Source organism: Oratosquilla oratoria, chromosome 7 (genome assembly GCF_046742065.1).
Source record: "Oratosquilla oratoria isolate Oo_2021 chromosome 7, ASM4674206v1, whole genome shotgun sequence".
NCBI lineage: Eukaryota > Metazoa > Arthropoda > Malacostraca > Stomatopoda > Squillidae > Oratosquilla > Oratosquilla oratoria.
In genome coordinates this window covers 39,338,967-39,361,931 of record NC_134783.1, presented here as the reverse complement: position 1 = coordinate 39,361,931, position 22,965 = coordinate 39,338,967, and positions in this window count along the sequence as shown.

The following is a 22,965-nucleotide window of genomic DNA, read 5'->3' as shown; positions in this document are numbered from 1 at the left end:
CACAACAAATCTGCATGAAGTCACCATCTTTACTACACTTGGGAAATTGTCTGTACGAGGTCACCATCCTGACTACAGTTGGGAATATCGTCTGCAGGAGGTCGCCATCCTGACTGCAGTTGGGAATTTGCTGTCTGGACCTTTGGCCTCTGTATCCTGGTGGAGGGAGTGGTGGGGGAGGTCGAATCAAGATGTAAACAAAGCTGCCAAGGTCTGCTGAATAATACAATATGGTAATACATTAATCGGTTTGAATGTAAATTAATAAAATAGGCTCACTTAAAAAAAATCATCTCCTCCTGCTCTTCCTCTTCATCTACTTTTCCTTCTCTCTCCGTCCCTCCTCCTTACACTACTCTTGGTCTTCCCTCCCTCTCTCTCTTCCTCTCTTTCCACTCACTTCATATCTTCTTCCTCCATCCCCCTTTCCTCCTCTCCCTCCTCCCACTCCTGGTCTTCTTCCTTCATCTCTCTTTCCTCTTCATCCTCTCTCTCCTCCCACTACTCCTACTCCTCCTCCTCCTCCATCTGCTCTTCCCATTCCTCCTGCTCTTCCTCCATCTCCTATTTCTCTTCCCCCTCCTCCTGCTCTCTCCTCCTCTTCCTCTTCCTTTTCTTCCCCCCTCTCCTCCTCCCTCTTCTCGTCCTCCTCCTCTCCCCTCCTCCTCCTGCTCTTCCTCCATCTCCTTTTCCTCTTCCCCCTCTTCCTGCTCTCTCCCCCTCTTCCTTTTCCTTTTCTTTCCCCTCCTCTTCCTCGTCCTCCTCCTCCTCCTCCCCCTTCTCCTCCTCCTCCCCCTTCTCCTCCTCCTCCCCCTTCTCCTCCCCTCCTTCCCTCCCGCCCCTTCCTCCCCCTCCCCCGCCCCTCCTTCCCTCCTCCCCTCCCTCCCCCTCCCCCCTTTTGTTTCAGTCATTTGCCTGACCTCCAATATGCATGACACGTGTTGACGTTTTCTTCTTCTTCTTTGTCACAGGTAAGGAGGGGCGGGGGGAACCGGCGCCCTGATGTGACATGTGATGATATTATGACTGGACATTTTCTGAGGTGAGTAGCCAACCAGCGAAGACACGCACACACACACACGCACACACACACACACACACACACACACACACACACACACACACACAATAGTCATATATGGTGGTCTAATCCATCAAGACTCGAGTGTTGCATTGAATTGAATAAGATAAACTGTCGCTAACCAGAACCATTTTTTTAAAGTTAGCCCAGGGGTTGTCCAAAACGGAGTAAAATACTCTGGCCTGAGCTCAAACGTAGTGAATATGTTGTAGTTGGGGAAGAAAATCTGAAAAGTAATAGACGACAGTGGTCACAGTATCATAAAGGAATCTGTTAATAAGTAAATAGATTAATGAATAAATAAATAGATGAATAAAATTAGTAGATAAATGTTAAATTGGCGATATCGTATATACTGTATGTCCATATAATCTTCAATAGAACGGTATAGCACATGGCGTTGCTACGCAGTTTACATGTGCTATCGTAGCACTTTTATTTTAAGGCAAAGGTCCATATGTGTCACCGCTTTTTTTATTATTATGTAAGTGTTTATGCTAATGATGTTGAGAATGATGAACGTTGACGTCCGTAGCAATTATGTCGTTTGATGTGATGACCATTGCTGGTGGGAGCAGGCGATTCCTCTTGTGTGGACTTATGGAAGACGTTGTAGCATTGTTTCATTATTGTATTTATTTTTATTTCTATCTTTATCTGTATTTGTTATTCCTTATGGGATATGAGTATATATGCGTTATGACTGTATATGTGTATGTACGTACACACACACACATGCACACATACACATGCACACACACATATCACTGGTGAGAAATGTATTAGCACATTTGTAAATCACAACTAACATCACAGTCGGATGAAAGAAAGAGTTGAATGTATTTCGATTGCTAACTGTTAGCAATCGAAATATATCGTCCGACTGTGGTGTTAGTTGTGACACACACATAACACACACACACGTACACACACACACACACACACGTACACGTACACACACATGTGCACACACACATACACACGTACACACACACACATATATACACACGCATGCGAAATAAAAGCTGGAGATATTGAGCTGCTCCGTTAGCACCAGAAAGGATTAGTGTTGGTCTCCTGAAGTTGGTAACACCGGGAGGCGGCGGGGGGGGGGGGGGTAGCGGCGCTTCAGGGTTGGTGCTACAGCCCAAGTAGTAGCACAGAACCCGTCTTGTGGAACTGACTGGCGACAACATCGAGAGCTGGCCTCGATTTTTTTTTTTTCTCGCCCGAGTTGGGATCGGCGGGTTTTACGCGGTAGAAGGTCCATGGCGAGATTGGGGTGGGGTGGGTGGGGGGATTCTTGTATAATAAATTTCTTGGCAGTAGATTTTTTTTTTTTTTTTTTTTTTTTTTTTTTTTTTTTTTTTTTTTTTTTTTTTGACACCATTATGAGTGAAGTGAATGAGTGAAGAAAGACTAGTAAAAGAGGTATGGAAGGCAGATGTGGAGGGAGTGAACATGAGGGGACGTCCTAGGATGAGGTGGATGGATGGGGTGAAGGGGGCTTTGGGCAAGAGGGTAATGTCTTTTGAGGAAGGACGAGAGAGGACAGAAGACAGGGGTGAATGGAGAATGGTTGTATATGGATGATGTTGTGATGGATGAGGTGGAATGGGCGGGTGGATGGGGGCTGAGGTAGTATGTGTGAGCAAAATATGACTCAGCCCGAAGGGATTTCTGCCCGTCCTCTCCTTTCATGCATTGGGGAGGTCGCCGATTTAATGAAGCGGCCTTGCTGTGGATGTGCTGTATCTTGCGAAATTGCTTCTGACCCAGAGCAGTGGACAAGATGCAGGGATGACCCGTCATCCAGGAGGTGCTAAGATAAGAGGGAGGGTGGAGGGGTGTGGAGTGTATTCAGGGATGGAATGGGTGGGAATTATTTTATGCCTTGGTATATGTATGTATGTATGACACCATTATTATTCTGGTTAGTATGATCATTGTTGTTGTTGTTGTTGCTGCTGCTGCTGTTGATATTTTAAATAATAAATTATTTTTATTAGTATTATCATGGTTATTGTTATTTTCATTGCGATTGTTCATACCAGTATTTTCATTGCCATCATTATTTTTATTGTTATTATCACTGATATTATTTCTGTTAATATTTTTATACCAACAATGTCTATCATTATTAATATATTTACCGTTATTATTATCATTATTATTATTATTTAATTATTGTTGTTGTTGTTATTATTGTTATTACCCACAATACAGTGGCTCCCTTTGCATATTATATTCAGTCTATTTCAGGCTGTTTCAGTCAAGCTCTTCGCCAGACGGGTTGAGGGTGAGGGAGTTGTAATAGTGAAAGGAGTATTTTGTGGAGTACTCACCCGTGGAACTCCACAGCCCAGAGCAGATTTGATCTGAGAGTAGATTAGAGTTCATTAATTTTTTTAGGAGAACACAGAATTAGTTATCAAATCGTTATTTTTTGTGATCTGTGTGTCTTTATTTATTAATTTATTTTGTTTTATGTGGATCCATTTATTTATTTGATTTTATTTATCTGTTTATTTACATATCTATTCATTTATATATGTAGATGGAATGGTCACTGGTCTGCATGTATTACCCATGTGAATACAATTATATCCAACTTAAAATAAAAATAAAAACTCAATTGTAAAAAAAAAGCTGAAATTGTAAAAAAAGAAAAGAAAAAGAAAAAAGAAAGCTCAAATTGAAAAAAAAAAAAAAAAAAAAATCGGGTGTAATATCCTGATGGAAGACCACGCCTCTTGGTCCACCGAGATGAAACAATGAGATCGCAGGAAACAATCTCGCATCCGCCGCAGCCGCCACGATCAGCCCCCTAATCGCGCCAGCCGCCGCCACGTCAGCGGGAAGTGTCAGCCCCTTTGATTAACAACAGGGGCGGGGGGGGGGGTGCTTGCTTTAAACAACCCTGACACCTCTTGTTCCTAAGGTCACGTAATATTTTTCCTACCTGTTGTGATACACATTTTAATTTTATTTTTATTTATTCATGTATTGTTATCATACAGTATATGTATTTATTTATTTATTTATTTATTTATTTATTTTTTCTCTTTTTCTCCCGAAATGCTTAGATCGTAGCTGGGACGATAATTTCTCTGGTGTTGATGCCGTGGGAAAGTCGCGCCGGGGGGGGGGGGCGTTTTCTTGTGATGATGTTTCTGAAGGAAGAGACAACACATCCAGGACTTCCGCAAAGTGCGGACTCGTTATTGACAGTTTTGGAAAGACTGAACAACTCGTGAGATAAAGAAAAATTAAAAATGAATAAATCGATGAATAAACAAGTAAATGAATAATCACGTAAGATGGTACTTCATGCCGACTCCCCGTCATGAACTGTCCAACAGCTCTCTCTCTCTCTCTCTCTCTCTCTCTCTCTCTCTCTCTCTCTCTCTCTCATCTCCTTTTTCCTCTTCCTCCTCTTTCTCCAGTCTCTACTCTCTCTCTCTCTCTTCTTCTTCTTCTTCTTCTTCTTCTTCTCACTCTCTTCTCTTCTTTCGCGCCCTATTTCCCTCTCACTCTGATACCTCTCTCGCTCTCCTTCTCCCTATTCCTCTCATTGTTCTTTCCCCTGTCCCTCTCCCACTTTCTTCCTCCCTCCACCCTCTTCTCTCTCCCTCTCCTCCCTCCTTCTCCTCCCTCCCTCCTTCCTCATAAAACTTGAAGTCATCATCAAGGAGCACATAAATATTTGCAAGAAGTCCTTGAGAAGGAATAGCACTCCTTCCTGGAGCACCTAAGGGCAGCAACCCCCACCCCCTCCTCCTCACCCCCCCTCCTCCTCCCTCTCACCTCCTCCCCCCTCCCCTCCTCCTCCTCCTCGCAGCAGCCGCAGCATTCCTACAAGGAACCACTCTCCCGCCGACGCCATTTTAAGGATGACGAGATGTGGTACTTCTTGTCCAAGGTCCACCTTGAGAATGTGCAAATCAAAGTCCACTTCAGAACACTTGATACTTTGTCCTCATAACTGTGGGAAGTACCGGGAAGTACCAGGAGACAATCACGCACTTGATTGTATGTTTGTTGTGTTTCACGCGTCCAACTCACCACTCGCTAACAACAGCGCCATAGTTGGTACCCCATACTAACAGTGCTATCTTTGGCACTCGATACCAACAGTGCTAGCTTTGGCACTCGATACCAAAGTGCCATACTTGGCGCCCGAAAGCAACAGTACCATATTTGGCACGCGATACCAACATTGCCATCTGTGGCAAACGGTACCAACAGCGCCAGGTTTGGCACACGATACCAACAGTGCCATTTTTGGCATCCGATACCAACAGTGCCATATTTGGCATCTGCAGTGCCATAATCGACGTTCGATACCAACAGTGCCACAATCGACACCCGATACCAACAGTGCCACATTTGGCACGCGATACCAAGAGTGACATTTTTTGCATCCGATACCAACAGTTCCACCAATGACTTCGTGTCACCTGACGCCGTGACGAATGGTGCTACGGACGGACGGACGGACGGACGGACACACCTGTGGGTGAGCGTCATTGACCGTCTCGCCGCTTGTCCGATGCATGACCGCCATCACAACAGGCGAAGTGTTTATATATATATATATATATATATGTATATATATATATATATATATATATATGTATATATATATATGGTCATCACCAGCAAATTTCACAACAAATATAAATCACTATTGAACCATGAACCACCACCGCTGCCACCACTGTTCCCACGCTGCATAACAACCATTCCTACCGCTGCAACCAGAACCGGTTACTACGTCAACCTTTGACAGCAGCCGTCATAAAATAATAACATATATACTGGGTGTCAGTTCGCACCAGCGTCTGCCACCATCATCATACCACCAATATCACCATCCTACCACCATCACAATCATTAAGTACCACGACCATACCATCGTCACCATACCGCCTTACCATATCATTATCACCATACCACCACCACCATACCACCACTATCACCATACCACTACCATACCGTCATACTATACCACCATCACCATACCACCGTCATACCACCACTATCACCATACCACCACCATACCGTCGTCACCATACCACCACCACCATGCCATCGTCACCATATCATCACCATACCGCCACCATCACCACCATACCATCAACAACAACACTAACCACCACCAGATACGAGGAACTTGATATACCAATTTGTTAGGAGACCCTCCCCTTCCCGGGGGTTAGGAGGTTAGGTTAGATTCGAGGCCAGGTTGCAGAGTCGCTCTGAAAACTCGTTGCTCAGGTTTGGGGGAACTCCTGCCACGCTCACAGGATCATCACCGTGCCAGGGGGCGGGTATGGGCTGGTTGCCTGCTTTGGCTGGTCACCTGCCTTATAAGGGCGGAGAAGACTTTTGATATAGAGATAGATAGACGTGTCTGTCTCGCTCTTTTGCTTAAGATCCACAGGCCCTCCCAGAAAAAAAAAATAAATAGATAAATAAATAAATAAAATATAAGTAAATAGATAAAAAATATAAATAAATAGATAAATATAATAAACAAAAATTGGACATGAATGTGAATGACAAATGTATTTATATGTCAAAGGTGTGGAATCAGAGTTCATCGCTTCTGAGGATATGCCTGCATTCATTTTATGCCACTTGCTGGGTTAAAACAGCTTTACTTAGGCACGAGCTCCCGATGGAGTCGGTTCGAGTCCCGCACTGACAGCAGTCGAGTTCGTAGTAAGTGAGAACGTCATACTACATTAAATCGCCTGTAAAAAATAAATAAATAAATAAATAAACAAATAAATGAAATAAAATAAAATCACAAAGTAGCACCGTCCTCGGTCCTCAATGAGTTGGAAGTACGTGACGTTAAGTCGGAACAAATCCTCACATGTTGAAAAACATAATATCTTTTTGTTGTAATCTTTCGTTACACGTTAACAGTCTTCTTTCCACCCGCAAAGATACAGAGAACGAGAATGGCCAACGAGACATTGCCTGGGTTTTTGTTCGTACACACTACATACTCGTTCCACGAGCGCCTCGCACTCGCTCAACGAGCACCGCTTACTCGCATGTACGAGTACGAGCACCACGATGAGCCATTTAACGAGTTCCCCGTAATTAAATGTTGCTAGCGCTGTGATAACTAACACGGACTTCATTTGCGCAAACGGCCGTGTGTATGTGTATGTGTGTATCCTCTCTCCCTCTTTCTCTCTCTATCTGTGTGTGTGTGTGTGTGTGTGTATGTGTAAATGTGGAGAACCCTCATCCTTATGAAGATGCGATCTTCCACTCTCGGTTCCTCCGTGTTAACTCGTCGCCGAGACGAGACGAGACGAGACGAGCACGTGCTCAACATGCTTCTTACCTCACTCGACGCCGCCCGCCGCCATCATAGCTCCTGTCATGACCATGCACTATAGCCAAGGGCACCTCCTCCTCCTCCTCCTCCTCCTCCTCCTCCTCCTCCTCCTCCTTTCATCGTCACCACTGTCTTTTCTTTTCCCCGTCTGCGTTTCTTACTGTACTTTGTCTCTCTTGTCGGCCGCCAATACAACTCGAGTCTTCACATACCCCCCACCCCCACCGCAGCCTCTTCTCCCCCCACCCCTACCTTCCCCCCCGCCTCACACCATCACACAGCCTCGATGCCGTCCCGTCGCACCGACACCAGAGTCCCGCCACATTGTGATACTAAGCCTCATTTGCGAATTTCAGTAACATCGCAATATATATATATATATATGTGTGTGTGTGCGTGCGTGTGTGTGTGTATGTATGTATGTATGTATGTATGTATGTATATTGTGCACACACACGCCCTTTCCGCTTCACCAGAGCCACCAGGAGCACGACCAACCCCACGGCCGCCTCTTCCGCCCCATGCATGACAACCCCGACGTTCCCCCTTCCTCCCCTTCCCGCCTTCCCCCCTTCCCCCCTTCCCCCCTTCCCCCTTCCTCTCCCCTCCATCTCCATGTGAGTGACAACCATCATCACGATTTCCTCCTCTTCTTCTTCTTCCTCTTCTTCTTCCTCTTCCTCCTCCTTTTCCGTCACCACAAACAACCCTGTCTTCAGCTACACCTCCTTGAGAGTGACACACACACACACACAGACACACACACACACAGACACACACACACAGACACACACACACACAGACACACACACACACACACACAGACACACACACACACACAGACACACGCGCAGACACACGCACACACACACACACACATACACACACACACACACACACACACACACACACACACACACACACACACACACACACACACACACACACACACACACACACACACACACACACACACACACACACACTTACACACACACACACACAGAGGCAAGGCGGCGCGGTGACCTTGAAGTCGCCCTTGGATACACTTCTGCGTAATGCTGGTGCGGGTGGAGGAGGAGGAGGAAGAGAAGGAGGAGAAAGAGGTGGAGGAGTAGGAAGAGAAGGAGGAAGAAGAGGTGAAGGAGGAGGAAGAGGGAGAAGTGGAGGAAGGGGAGGAAGAGGAGCAGGGAGAAGTGGAGGAAGGGGAGGAGAAGGAGGAAGAGGTGGAGGAGTAGGAAGAGAAGGAGGGAGAGCTGGAGGAGGAGGGAGAGGTAGCGGAGGAGGAGGTGGTGGAAGAATAGGAAGAGAAGGAGGGAGAAGGGGTGGAGGAGGAGAAGACCGAGGTGATGTGAGTTGGAGAGGTGAAGGGTGGTGGAGGAAGATACTTGTGGTATTACTGATGTACGGAATGGAGTACGGGTGTTGTGCTGGAGGAAGAGGAGGAGGAGGAATTAGATGCGGAGACGGAAATGATGGAGGTGATGATGATGATGATGATGTCGATGATGATGTGGAGATAGATTTGGAGATAATGATGGTGGATGAGGCGGCGGGCGGGCAACGCTCAAGTGTTCTGGCTTTTAGATGCGGCAGAAGCTGCGGTTTGCGTTCGGAGGCGGCGGCAGCGGCGGTGGAGATGGTGGTGGGAGTGCTGGTGGTGGTGATAGTCATGGTGGTGATGGTAGTATTCGTGGTGGTGGAGGAGATGGTGGTGGTGATAGCCATGGTGGTGGTGGTGGAGAGGAGTGTGGGAATGTTGGCAGGCGTGAGTGGGGAAGGGAGTGGTGGTGGTGGTGGTGGTGGTGGTGGTGGTGGTGGTGAGGGTGATGGGGTATGTGTTGCTTTATAGTTGAATCTGGTGACCCGCGCGGACTTGTTCCCGTGTTTACAGGTTTATTTTTATTTTTATTTATCACGTTTTATTTCATTTCATTTTTGTATATTTTGCTTTTACCTTATTTCAATTTTCATTTGTTTCTTTATTGTTTATCATATTTTATTGGAATTCTATATTTAAATTATTTTTATTTTACGATATTTTTATGTTCTTTGTTTTTATTATATTTTTATTCTGATTGCATTTTACTTTATTTTTATTTAATTTATTATATCTTACTTTAATTTTACATTATTATATACATAATGTAAATATGAATATATATATATATATATATATATATATATATATATATATATATATACATTATTTTTTTCAGCATCCGATTTCTGTGTACCGAAAGTTCTGTAGTGTATTTATTGATGGTGATTTATATTGAAGTTGACGTTGATGGCCCCATATAGCAGATAGGACTCGATTTATTTATTTATTTGTTTGTTTATGGTAGCAGTAGTGGTATGACTATTTTTTATCATATTGTTTTAATATTATCATTATTATTGTTATTATATATACATATGTGTATTTGTGTGTGTGTGTGAATATATATATATTTTTTTATTATTTTGTATTTTTATTATTATTTTTTTTTTTTACCGATGGATTGTTGTAGTTCCTGTTATTTTATAGATTTACAACCAGGAACTGTTGTAAGGGTTGTGATTAGGCCACCTCTCTCCGCACGTTGCACTGCTGAAGGAAGTTGGGTCCCTCCCCAGGGATGGACGGCCCAGCGCTGAGGTCCACACCAACCCGGGCACGGTGTTTCGCACCACTACACAAGCCCGTGGTTGGTGATAATACTTAGCACGAAGGGTGTTTTGCACCGAATGTTGTCAGTTTAAGGATTTTATTCTGGTTAGAGTTAGATTATTTGATTTAGCTCATACCTGGAGATATGGAGGTTTGAACCGCGCGGAAACCGCGAAGGTACTACATAGTCTAAGAAAAACTGCGCGGTTGTGTGTGAACGCCTACATTGACTTAATTAATAATTGAACCGCGGCGGTTGAAACCGCTAGTGTGAATAGGGCCAGCGAGAATGTTTCCTTGTGCTTAATAAATCGCCTGGCGACAGCAAGAAGCTTGTAAGTGAAAAATCGCCGCCGTCCACGGGTATTTAGTGCATTTGCGGGCAATCACCAGCGCTTCTTTCCTCGGAGACACCGAAGAGGTGGAGTCACACGCATACACACACACACACACACACACACACACACACACACACACACACACACACACACACACACACACACACACACAAATGTTTTTGTTTATGTTTATGTCATTTCTGTCCTGGTGATGCAAGATCATCCAGCTGTGTGACCAGGAGAACGGAGTTGCAGCAACAACTGGCTGCCATCTCCTAACTTCCAGTGACAGAAGACCCAACCAGGACCTAGGGTGACCTGGTCTTCGGTGACCTATGATTGGTCGTAAGGACATTGTATACATCCAGGAATCTCGACCTCATTGACCCGTGGAGGGATCGGGAGGAAGGAGGAGGTGGGTGGGTGAGGTTAATGGTTGGGCGCCTCGGTGTGTCTAAGATTCTGTTCACACTAGCGGTTTAAACCGCATGAAAACCGCGGCGGTACCGCATAGCCAAGGAAATAAAAGAAATGCGTGGTTGTGTGTGAACGCCTCCATTGACTTATATTGTAATTGAACCGCCGCGGTTGAAACCACTATCCTCTGAGGACAAGGTTTTTTTTCTTCTAAATTTGAATGTAATCGTCAGGCAATAGACAGAATAAAGTCAACGAAGTGACCATTTTTCTGTAGAAAGGTGAACAGGTATTGTTTACCCTTTAGTTGGCTTCCCCAAAACTGCATGATATAGGTCATTATCTTTAGGTTGAGCAAGACGACTTAAAGAATTTTTTTTTTTAATATTTTACCCTTTTTAGGGGTGGGGGGCTAAAATGGGGTATCAAACTTACATGGCCAATATCGACAGAGTATTTCAGTATTCTTAATGAGTATTCTCAAAGCGCCCCAGAGAGAATACAGTATATCGGTTGGCAGTGGTGCTTCGTCAGTCTTTAGTTGTTGTTTTTCTTCTTCTTCTTTTTTTTTTTTTTTTTTTTTTTATTATTATTGTTGTTGCAGTGACGAGATGGGACAGGCGTTAAATAGAGATCTTAAAACTCGGCCACCCCACTTATAAGGGGGAAAAAGTCTTTAGAATATGTGTGTGCGTGTATGTGTGTTTATATATATATATGTGTGTGTGTGTGTGTGTGTGTACGTGTACATGTACATGCATATAATGTTGCGAACACACGATCTCTTGGGATTTCCGTATGAGGATTCCGCGCCAACCCCTGAGGAGGAAGGGAGGGAGGGAGGGGAGTCTCGCCTCAAGGCCCGCGGTGCCGCTGCCCGGCTCCACTGCCGGGCCGTGGGACGGGCAATCGGGCACTCACTGTTTCGCCAGTCCTTGATCGGCCAGACATCGCGGGCGGGCGAAGACGAGGATGTTTTGTGTGTCTGGGCGTGTTGCAACAAAGCGCGTCTCCCTTCCGTCACGCCTTGTGCCGTTTCTATTACACTATTTGCCGCCTGACTATTTTATTCATCTCCGCGGAAACCCCCCTCGTCGGTAGCGAAGGGGTGATGGGATATCCTGATGTGGGAAGCGATGTGGTTGAGGTGAGGATGTGAGGGATATTTTGCGATGTCGTAACGTGATGATGTGCCTGGGGGTAACGGCGCGAGAAGAGGAGGAGGAGGAGGAGGAGGAAGATGTTGGATTGAGGGCCTGGCACCAGCAGGCGCCACTTCCCGCCCCAGCCACTTGGTGGGGCATCCTCCTCTTCCTCCTCCTCCTCCTCTTCCTCCTCCTCTTCCTCCTCCTCTTCCTCCTCCTCCCCATCCCCATCCCTTGTTTCCTCTTCCTCCTCCCACTTTTATCCCCCTTCCATCCCCCTACACCCTCCTCCTCCTCCTCCTCCTTCTCCTTGTCCTCTGCTTCCTGTTCCCCTCCCCTTCTTCCCTCCTCCTCTCCCCTCCACTTTCTTCCTTCATCCTCTTCCCTCACTTTTATATCCCGTCCCGCCCCCTCCTCCATCCTCTCTCTCTCTCTCTCTCTCTCTCTCTCTCTCTCTCTCTCTCTCTCTCTCTCTCTCTCTCTCTCTCTCTCTCTCTCTCTCTCTCTCGCCCTTCTTTTTCCTCATGCTCCTCTCCCTTCTTCACTCTTCCTCTTCCTCCCCTCAACCCCCTCCTGTCCTCTCCCTCTTCCTCCTCCCCCACTTCTATCCCCCTCTTCCTCCACCCTCCTTCACCTCCCCTCCTCTTTTACCCTTCTCCTCCTCCCCACCTCCCCTCCCCATTTTCCATCTTTCTCCTCCCCCCACTTCTATGCCCCTCCCTTTTGCACCTCCTCACTTTCCTTCTGCTCCCCTTCCTCCTTCCCTCTTTCTCCTCCACCTCTTTTATCCCCCTCCTTCTCCCTCCTTCCCCCTCCCCCTTCCTCCCTCTTCCTCCTCCCCTCCATTGTCCTACCCTCTTCTGTGCGTAATTCACTGTTGTATTTCCTTAGCCGCACCAAAATCCCACACTATATTTCAGCTAATTCTGCCTTGATACTGAAGTCGAATTGCTAATTTGTTTATATATATATATATATGTGTGTGTGTGTGTGTGTGTGTGTGTGTGTGTGTGTGTGTGACACCGTGTTAGAAAAGGACATTCACCACTCGCTTAGGAATTTCTAGAAAATAAGATATAAACATAAGGTCCTGTTCACACTAGCGGTTTCAACCGCGTTGGTTCAGTTACAGCGTAAGTCAGTGGAGGCGTTCACACACAACCACACAGTTTGTCCTTGACTATGCGGTACAGGCGCGGTTTCCGCGCGGTTCAAACCGCTTGTGTGAACAGGGACTAAGAAATTGTGGGGTGGATCAGTCGAATGCCGGACGTTTCGGTCCATTTTTATACACCCTTTTAAGCACCTGATAGATAATTTATTTTGCTCTATAACATAACGTCAAATAACATGTTTTCATTATTAACCAAAAGAACATATAAATTCATTTGAAATTAAAAAATTAAATTCATTCTTCTTGAGTATTTTATTAGATATTCATATATATACACATTTACACATTTCAGATCAATTAAATATTCATTTCACAGAAAGAATTGAATATTTCACAAATCTTTTATATCAACGAAGAATGTAAAAATAAATATATTGAGGTCAAGTCCCCCCCCCCTCCATTCGGGGTGGCCAACCAAATACAAAGATAAGCGGTTGACCTCAGGTCAAGAGTGACCTAATCTCAGGAATAACGTTTATTTCCGCATAGAATAGAAAACGGAAAGTAATTTTCTAACACATTATATATTTGAATGATTGAAAATTCCTTGCAAAGGCAATTTTTTTTCCTTGGAAATGAAAATATACCTATGGGTTATGCATTCATAATAGAATTTTTTGGTAGAATACTTTTGAAGTTTCCTTGAGAAGTCACAATATTTTTGTCTATAATAGATTAATAAAATGGGACATCACTTGCAAGCAAGATATATATATATATATATATATATAAATATATATATATATATATATGTATACGCACACACACACACATACATACATACATACATACATACATGAATATGGCCCAAACGTCCGCGCCTAGGATCAGTCCCATGGGTTTGTTAAAGGTTTGAGTGTGTGGCCATTGGTGGGGGGCCACTGACCTGTGTTTCCTCGCCTCTTTCCTTCTCTCTCTCTTCCCCACGTCCTCCACCCTCATTTCTTCTCTCTCTCTCACTCTCTCTCTCTCTCTCTCTCTCTCTCTCTCTCTCTCTCTCTCTCTCTCTCTCTCTCTCAGTCATTCTTTTGTACCTCATCCTCACATCACACACACACACACACACACACACACACACACACACACACACACACACACACACACACGTCATAACAACATGCTTCCTTTGTCCATCCTTATTGTTTGTATTAGCTCTCCCTTGGGGAGCATCATCATCGCAATCCACCTTGGCCCCTACCACACTCTCCACCTCGGTTGATATGTTTCAGTGTCCGATCAGCACTCAGTGCCCTTTGTCAATCAGCACTCAGTGCCCTTTGTCAATCAGCGCTCATACCCTTTATCAGTCAGCACTTGTGTCCTATGTGAGTCAACACTCAGTGTCCTTTGTCTGTCAGCACTCAGCACTAGTGGCCTTTGTCAGTCAGCGCTTGTGTCCTTTGTGAGTCAGCACACATTACTTTTGTCAGTCAGCACTCTTGTCCTTTGTCAGCCAGCACGCGTGCCCTTTGTCAGTCAGCAACATCAGTTTAGCCTATATTCTCCTTTCGTCTTGTTTCCGTTACTGTCTCTGTGCATAACGGCCCTTTCTGAGTTGTGTTGGTTAATTGTGGTGTTGATTCATTTATTTATTTTATTTTATTCTTATTTTATTTTCTGTTATTATTGTTTTATTGTTATTATTATTATTATTATTATTATTTTTTTTTTTCCCTCATTCACTAGTACTCTCTTGTCCCATTTGGTTTTCACTCCTCATGACAACCCCCTCCCCTACCGGGTGCCCCTTTTCCCTTAGTCCCCTATAGCGTCAGGCGATTTTATTCAGGTCTCTAACATCCCCTACCGATAGCGATAGGGTCATGCCCCTTCCTTACCCTGTGACACTTCTCCCTTTTCGTCCTTCTGGCGCCAGACTATTTTATTCATCTCCCTGGCACCCCAGCGCTAATGAACGGGTTGACGTCGGGGGCAGTTAATGGGTTGATTCATTATATAGTGGTCGCTGTTGACTTTACACTCTCTTCTTGGTGATCACGCTCTCGTTTTCCGAGAAACCCGAGATATTTTTCCTGCCTCGGTAGGTTGCCATAACAGCTGCAAACCAACCGTCATATACATATATATATATATATATATATATATATATATATATATATATATATATATATATACAGTATATATGTGTGTGTGTGTGTGTGTGTGTATTCTTTTTGTTTTTCTTTTTTCTTTCAGCAATAAGGAACTAATACATGAGCAAGCACCGTAAGGCAGAACTGACGAAAATAGCAGAATATTTGTAATTAATCGATTTTTTTTCGAAATTGTTTGAAAGCTCGAACATGGAAATAATTCTATTCGATTTCCCGTGAAATTTCGCCGCATACAAACTACCCTATCCTACCCTAACCTAACTCCCCAATCGCAAAAAAAAAAAAAAAATGAACAGTTGAACAATGTCAGTGCGTCAGACGTACTCTGCTTCCTCTACCGCTTCGCCGCCGCGGCCACAACCGCCGCACCAACCGCCAGCCGCCGCCGCCGCCCCATACATCCTCTTTAATCACTGGGAGGCGGGTTTTCCTGCTTAGCGCTGGGCAGCAGTACATTGCCAACGACATCGAGGCACCGCAGCATGAACAACCAGCTGCACAGTTATCCTTCAACCAGCTGCACAATCTCTCTTCCCAACTGACGGGCATAGGGGGGCAATGTCCCCCCTTGATCTGACGACCATAAGGATAGAAGCGCTGGTGAAGGGCATTCCATAACACAGTTTATGCCTACGGACCAGAGTCACGCAGCGCTCTGTTCTTACTGGAAACTGGTCTCCACTCAAAATTAAATGAAATAGATATAAGTAGATAAAGGAATGTTGATCATTTTGAAATTATATTCTCTCTCCTCTTCGGTGCCATGTTGATAGAAGCGCTGGTTATCTCTGAAATAAAAAGGATCAGTCAGGCAGTACCGGGTACCTTTTGCAAACGACACCAGAAATCATTAAAAGAACAAGTTTTTGTTTGAGAGAAGCTAACTTTAGATTCTAGATAAGGCAAACAATGCAATACATTATTTATCCGTTTTATTTATTTATTTGGTTTGTTAATTTATTTGTTTATGTATTTATTTATCTATTACTTTTTCCTTGAGTGACTGAGTATCTCTTTAAAGTAGAGGGGAGTGGGGTTTCCAGTAAGTCCATTTGGTCTTAGTTACAAAGACACTTGTCCCTTGTTACAAAAGCACTTGTCCTTAGTTGTAAGGGCACTACCCTCAGAGACGTGTTTAAGTGTGTAGGCGTAAGATTGTCCTCACCAGAGAGAAGCGCTGGTAAAATGCAGTCCAGGCTTAAGGGTATAGAGTTGTTTTATTTGTTGTCGAGGAAGAGTGACGTCATGTCGACTATGTTTTGAGAAATGTGGTCAGATTTTACAAACGCATATTTTTCCTTTAGTTTTCTTTTCTTCTTTTATTTAATTATTCTTTTCTAAAAATAATACTGTGTGTAACTGTTTTATTTGAGGTATAATTTTTACCCCAAAATAGTTACGCTGTCTTTACAAGGTTTTTCTAGGTGTTTATTTTTAGGGAGGGATATGTATATATACGCTTGCCAAAAATAGCATGTTTCCTGTTTTGCCGCTTACCTTAACGCTAGTAACCGTTTCTACACACACACACACACACACACACACACACACACACACACACACACACACACACACACACACACACAGAGAGAGAGAGAGAGAGAGAGAGAGAGAGAGAGAGAGAGAGAGTTACTATAATAACATTGCTAATGTTCATTTTATAAGATTGAAATATACTTTCGATGAAAATATCGCCTCGTCTTCTCACCAGTATTGCATCTATGTTTAGGTAATGGTGGATACACACACACACACACACACACACACACACACACACACACACACACACACACACACACATATGTATATGTATATGTGTGTGTGTGTATATATATATATATGTATATGTATATGTGTGTGTATATATATATATATATATATATATTATATATATATATATATATATATATATGATGTAAGCGGAATAGGAAACACAGGAGTCTTAGTCTTGAGTTTATTCCTGACTAGTTTCGCAGGTATGCTTTTTCAAAGCATACCTGCGAAACTAGTCAGGAATAAACTCAAGACTAAGACTCCTGTGTTTTCCTATTCCGCTTACATCAACCTGTCAGAATGTCTCAATATATATATATGTATATATATATATATATATATCATACTGGTTTACTTCACATTTGGGGGGAGCAACTACGTATTTGTGCTCTACAAACCGCCCATCCCCCAACCATACCCCCCCCCGGCATGCCCCCTACTGTGCCCCTCTCTCCTTGCCCTTTAGCTTCTTACCTTGCAGTGCCCTTTGTGGAGGCGTCCCCCTCCCCCTCCCCCCCACTCTTTCCATATTTCTTACCAGCCTACGTAGGCCTCCACGACGTAAACATTGTGTGTTGGCAGGGTGCGCGCGGGCAACCAGCAGTGGAATGCGCACGCCCACCTGGAATGCGCATGCGCCCGGAGGATCGGGGGGGTCTTGCGCAGTTGCGCTCGGGCCAAGGGCAGAGGTCAACCCGACTTCGCCCCGGGGAGGGCGGGGCAGGCCTGGGGGGAGTATTAGATTTTCGATCAAGGGTGTGTGTGGGGGGGAGGGGGGCAGAGGAGGGTGAGCGTAGAACAAGACTACACTTAGGCTCATGTTTAGCATGCACTGTAATAAGGGATTGCTATTATAAGTGCCCTTTATTTTGTCCTTATTCCTCCTTAACCACTTAAAAATAAATAAGTAAATAAAGATATGAATAAAGATATACTTATAATTTTTGTTGTTGTTTCTCTTTCCGTACTGCTATCCTTCATCTATGCCTCGCCACCTAGAAATAAGTAAAGATATATATATATATATATATATATATATATATATATATATATATATATATATATATATATATAATTTTTAACATTGTACTTTCCCTCTGTTGTGCTTCCCCCTCTTCGGTTCGATTCAGCCCCCCCCCCCAGGTATAGAAGCGCTGGTTATGTCCGGACCAAAGGACAACAACTCTGTTACTTGTGGATCGGGTCTGGACTCGCCTCTGTAATTGGACCTCGTTTTCCGGGGATTGGGGTGCGGTGGAGGGATGGGTGGATGGGGGAACTCGGTCACTCTTTTGTAGTGCACACGGTGCGAGACTCGTCGGAGTCTTTGAAGACTTGGGCCTTCTGAAGGGCGAGTGAGCCACGGGGATTGTGGTTAAAGCTGCTTTTATCCCCGGATCGTGGAGGTTACTGGAGTCGTATTCTTGGAGTGTGTTCAGTGAGAATGTGTTCTTACCCTCACGGTTTTAAGGAACTCGTTATTATTATTATTATTATTATTATTATTATTATCGTTATTATTATTATTATTATTATTATCATCATCATCATCATTATTATCATTATTATTATTGTTATTATTTTAAACGATAGTAATCAGCAAATAATGATAAAGTAATAATGATAGTAATAATATCAACAGTAATGATAATAATAATTGATAATAGTCTGTATACCAAAGATGAGATTATATGAAGGGGAGATTGTACCGACAGAACTGTATGGGTCAGAGACATGGAATTTAAGAGAGGCAGAGAGGAAAAGTATGTGTTTGAGATGAAATGTCTGAGAAGTATGGTAATGGTCATAAGGTTTGATAGAGTGAGAAATGAGGAGGTGAGGAGGAGAGCGGGGGTAGAAAAGGAGATGGCAGATAGAGCTGATAAAAGAGTATTGGGATGGTTTGGACACATGGAAAGAATGAGTGAAGAAAGACTAGTAAAAGAGGTGTGGAAGGCAGAGGTGTGGGGAGTGAACGTGAGGGGACGACCGAGGATGAGATGAGATGAGATGGAAGGGATGTGAAAGGGGCGTTTAGCAAGAGAGGAATGTCTGTTAAGCAAGGAAGGGAGAAGGCTGGGGATGGGGGTGAGTGGAGAGTGGCTGTGTATAAATGATACTGTGATGGATGGGAGGGAGTGGGTGGTGGATAGCAGGGTTAGGGAGTGCTTACGTGTGTGTTATTTTGACGCAGCCTGATTTATTTAATATTTAATTCATTACTGTAATTTTTATGCATGTATTTTGTTTGTTTTATTGATTGATTTATTTTATATTATATCTTATGTATTTATTTTTCATTTCTTATGTATTTATTTTTTATTATTTATCCAAGACCAGCATGAAAGACCAAGATGAAAATATGAAGACCTCTGATCGGGTAATCTATTTTGTATTATTTCTTTCTATTATAGTTTCGTGTTCTGAAGAAGAAAAAAATGAAATAATGTTGGTGAAGCCAAATGATAGTTTTAATGTTCAGTACTGAGTATTTTATTTATTTGTTTATTTATTTATTTGTATTATAATTATTTATTATTTTATTTTCATATACTGTATATATATATATATATATTTTTTTCTTTAGAGGACTAGCTATTGTTCAAATGTCCTTTTCATACCTGTGTGTGTGTGTATGTATATATGTACGTATACATGCATGTCTAACAGAAGTGCAGTAGTAATCATTAAACTCATTTGACGATAGTTCGACCCGTCCTTGGCTGTGCGGTGCAATTTTGGTCTCCGTCCTATAGAATGGTTATTAATTTACTGGAATGAGTACAGAGGAGAAAGACCAAAATTATACATGAGCTCAGAAATTTACCATAGGAAGACAGGCTTAGGCACCTTAATTTACACTCTCTGGAAAGACGCAGAGTGCGGGGTGATCAAATAGAGGTGTTCAATTGAATCAAGGGCTTTAACAAAGGGAATGAAAACAAGGTCATCATATTAAGATAACAGAACAGGACTCGTAATGAATTTAAATTGGACAAATTTAGATTTATGAAGGAAATGGGCAAGAACTGGTTTACCAATAGTGGTCAACAACTGGAATAGACTTAGTAACCACGTAGTTAGTGCTGAAACTATCGTTTTTAAGAGAAGGTTAAATAATTTTATGGATAGCGATGACAGGTGGTAAGGGAAATGGAACTGCCTACTGTAGGCCTTGTGGTCTCTAGCAGTCTCCTTCATTCTTATGTTCTCATGTGTGTGTTCCTACCAGGCAAGTGTACTATAGTACATACCTCTTCAAGGCTACAAAGTCAACCAGGAACTTGCCACAGACAAAGAACTTTGGGCACAATGGGTCTCGATCAAGCCCGTCCAGGGACCTGGCACTGTTCCATTAACATCTGTCCAGTCCCCTCTGGATTAAGAAAAAAATCTTAATCGAGGCGAGAATGAATTATTGTCTGTCGCGCGCTTGGATGTCGGCGGGGCTCTGCAAGGGAGATAGATCAGGTGCTCTCTCTCTCTCTCTCTCTCTCTCTCTCTCTCTCTCTCTCTCTCTCTCTCTCTCTCTCCCTCTCTGTCATTTTCTATGTCTTTAATTTCTTCGGCTCGATTACGTTCAATATAGGTTTTCTCTCTTCTCTCTCTCTCATTCTGTCTTTAATTTCTCACGCGCCCAGTTACGTCTAATATAGGCTCTCTCTCTCTCTCTCTCTCTCTCTCTCTCTCTCTCTCTCTCTCTCTCTCTCTCTCTCTAGTGTGATGTCCTTCATTGGTGTTCTTCTGGCCAGCCAGACGATTCTCTTCAACTGATGGTTCGACCGCGAAACGAAGCATGACGATCCGTGTGATGTGATTCACTCCCTTGGAAGTGACGTGTGTGTGTGTGACGCTTGAACGAGGCGGTGACGTGACGATCCGTGATGTGATTCCGTCATGCGAATCACGGTCTTGCCTCTTCTTTGCCGCCAGGAAGTGTCTCCGTTTGTTCTCACTGCCCTTTGATGATTAGTATTCGTCTCCATGGCAACCATTTTGCTAGCGAAGGGTCTGTATTATTGTTATTAATTTTATTATTATTCCTATTATTATTATTATTATTATTATTAATATTATTATTATTTTGTTACTGTTATTATTATTATTATTATTATTATTATTATTATTATTATTATTATTGTTATTATTATTACCTAGAGGGGAGACAATCATTATACCGTTTTAATATCTCTTGCACACCCTTCTCTACTTTCCCCTCCCCCTTCACCTCCCCTCTCCCCCTTCCCCTCCCCCTTCCCCTTCCCCTCCTCCCCCTCAGTAGCGAAAGTGTCAATAGAATGCCCATATATGGTCACAAAACTACAGAAAAGTCCTTCCATCATCGTTTTAATTGTTACCCCGGTGGTTGGCAGATGACTCTGTGATTGGTGCCGGGACCTCGTGACCTGGTATGACCTCAAACGACCCACCTGACCCCATTCTCGGCTCGCACGAAATAAATCTCATAAAATGGATCAGCTAAATTGATCAATTCGTTCTCTAAATCAAAATAACATCCGCTTAGTAAACGTCATTCCAGTTGTTCTTTATAGTAAAGCCTATGACGTAAAGCGTATCTGTTCTAGGAAGGAAAGTGTGTATGTGTGATTCAACATGGTCTTGGATCACGTGTTGGACTCGTGATCGACAGCTATTTCCCTCTCGGAAGAGAGCTCAGAGCTCATATATGACCTTACACGCACACCTACCCCAAACTCCCCACCCACGAGAGTTGGAGTAACGACTCGCAGCGTGTGAGAGATTCACCATGGTCTTGGGTCACGTGTTGGACTCGTGATCGACAGCTATTTCCTTCTCGGAAGAGAGCTCAGAGTTCATATATGACCTTACACCCCCCAACTTCCCGCCCACGAGAGTTAGAGTAACGACTCGCAGCGTGTGTGTGTGTGTGTGTGTGTGTGTGATTTGGTTAACATTATAGTAAAACACTTATCTGTGGGATTTATTGTGTTCAGTTCAACGCAGAGGATTTATTGGGTTGTGGACGAGATTTAATGTATTCAATTGGACGCATATGTGAATGAAATCATTTGGCGCCAGAGAGGGTAAAAAGGAAAAGTGTCATCTGGTACGGAAGGGGTTGGAATTCTTTCGCCTTCTTGGTCGCAGGGGGATACTTGAGGATTTGATAATATTCGATAAAAAAGAATTAATTATCTGGAGTACACATAATGGCCGACGGAGTTTTATGGTAGGCTAGCCGGTCCTAAGCGCTCTCTCTCTCTCTCTCTCTCTCTCTCTCTCTCTCTCTCTCTCTCTCTCTCTCTCTCTCTCTCTCTCTCTCTCTCTCAAAAGAGATATATCAGGCGGGCCAGGATCTCTTCCTCTTCAAAAATAAATGAATAAATAGATAAAATAAAATGAATGTGACCCCAACATCATTATTCATGTCTGTGTGTAAGAGCATGTGAAAGCCTTAAAACCTCATTTGAATAAAATCGCCTGACGGCAGATAGAACAAATGAACAGTTGAACAAGAGAGAAAGGGTTGAAGGACAAGAATAACTTCAGTTTCTGTTCCGTTCGTGCGTAACAAATCTTATATTGAAAAGATAAATTGGAAAATGAAAAAAGATGATTTAAACAGATGGATAATTATTAATCTGCTGTGAAACAGGTGATGATGAAGCAGAATATCTCTCTCTCTCTCTCTCTCTCTCTCTCCCTCTCTCTCCCTCCCTCCCTCCCTCTCTCTCTCTCTCCTGTCTTCCTTTAAAGAACACAATCTTGCTCTTGGATTTTTGTCACAATTAAAACGACACTGGGAATAAGATTGATGTTGTTGTTGTTGTTGTTATGGACTGTGTTTTACCAGCACTTCTATCCAGTTGGACAATCTCGCGCCGTTGACTGGAAATAAGAGTTACATATATTCAGCTCACGCGCGC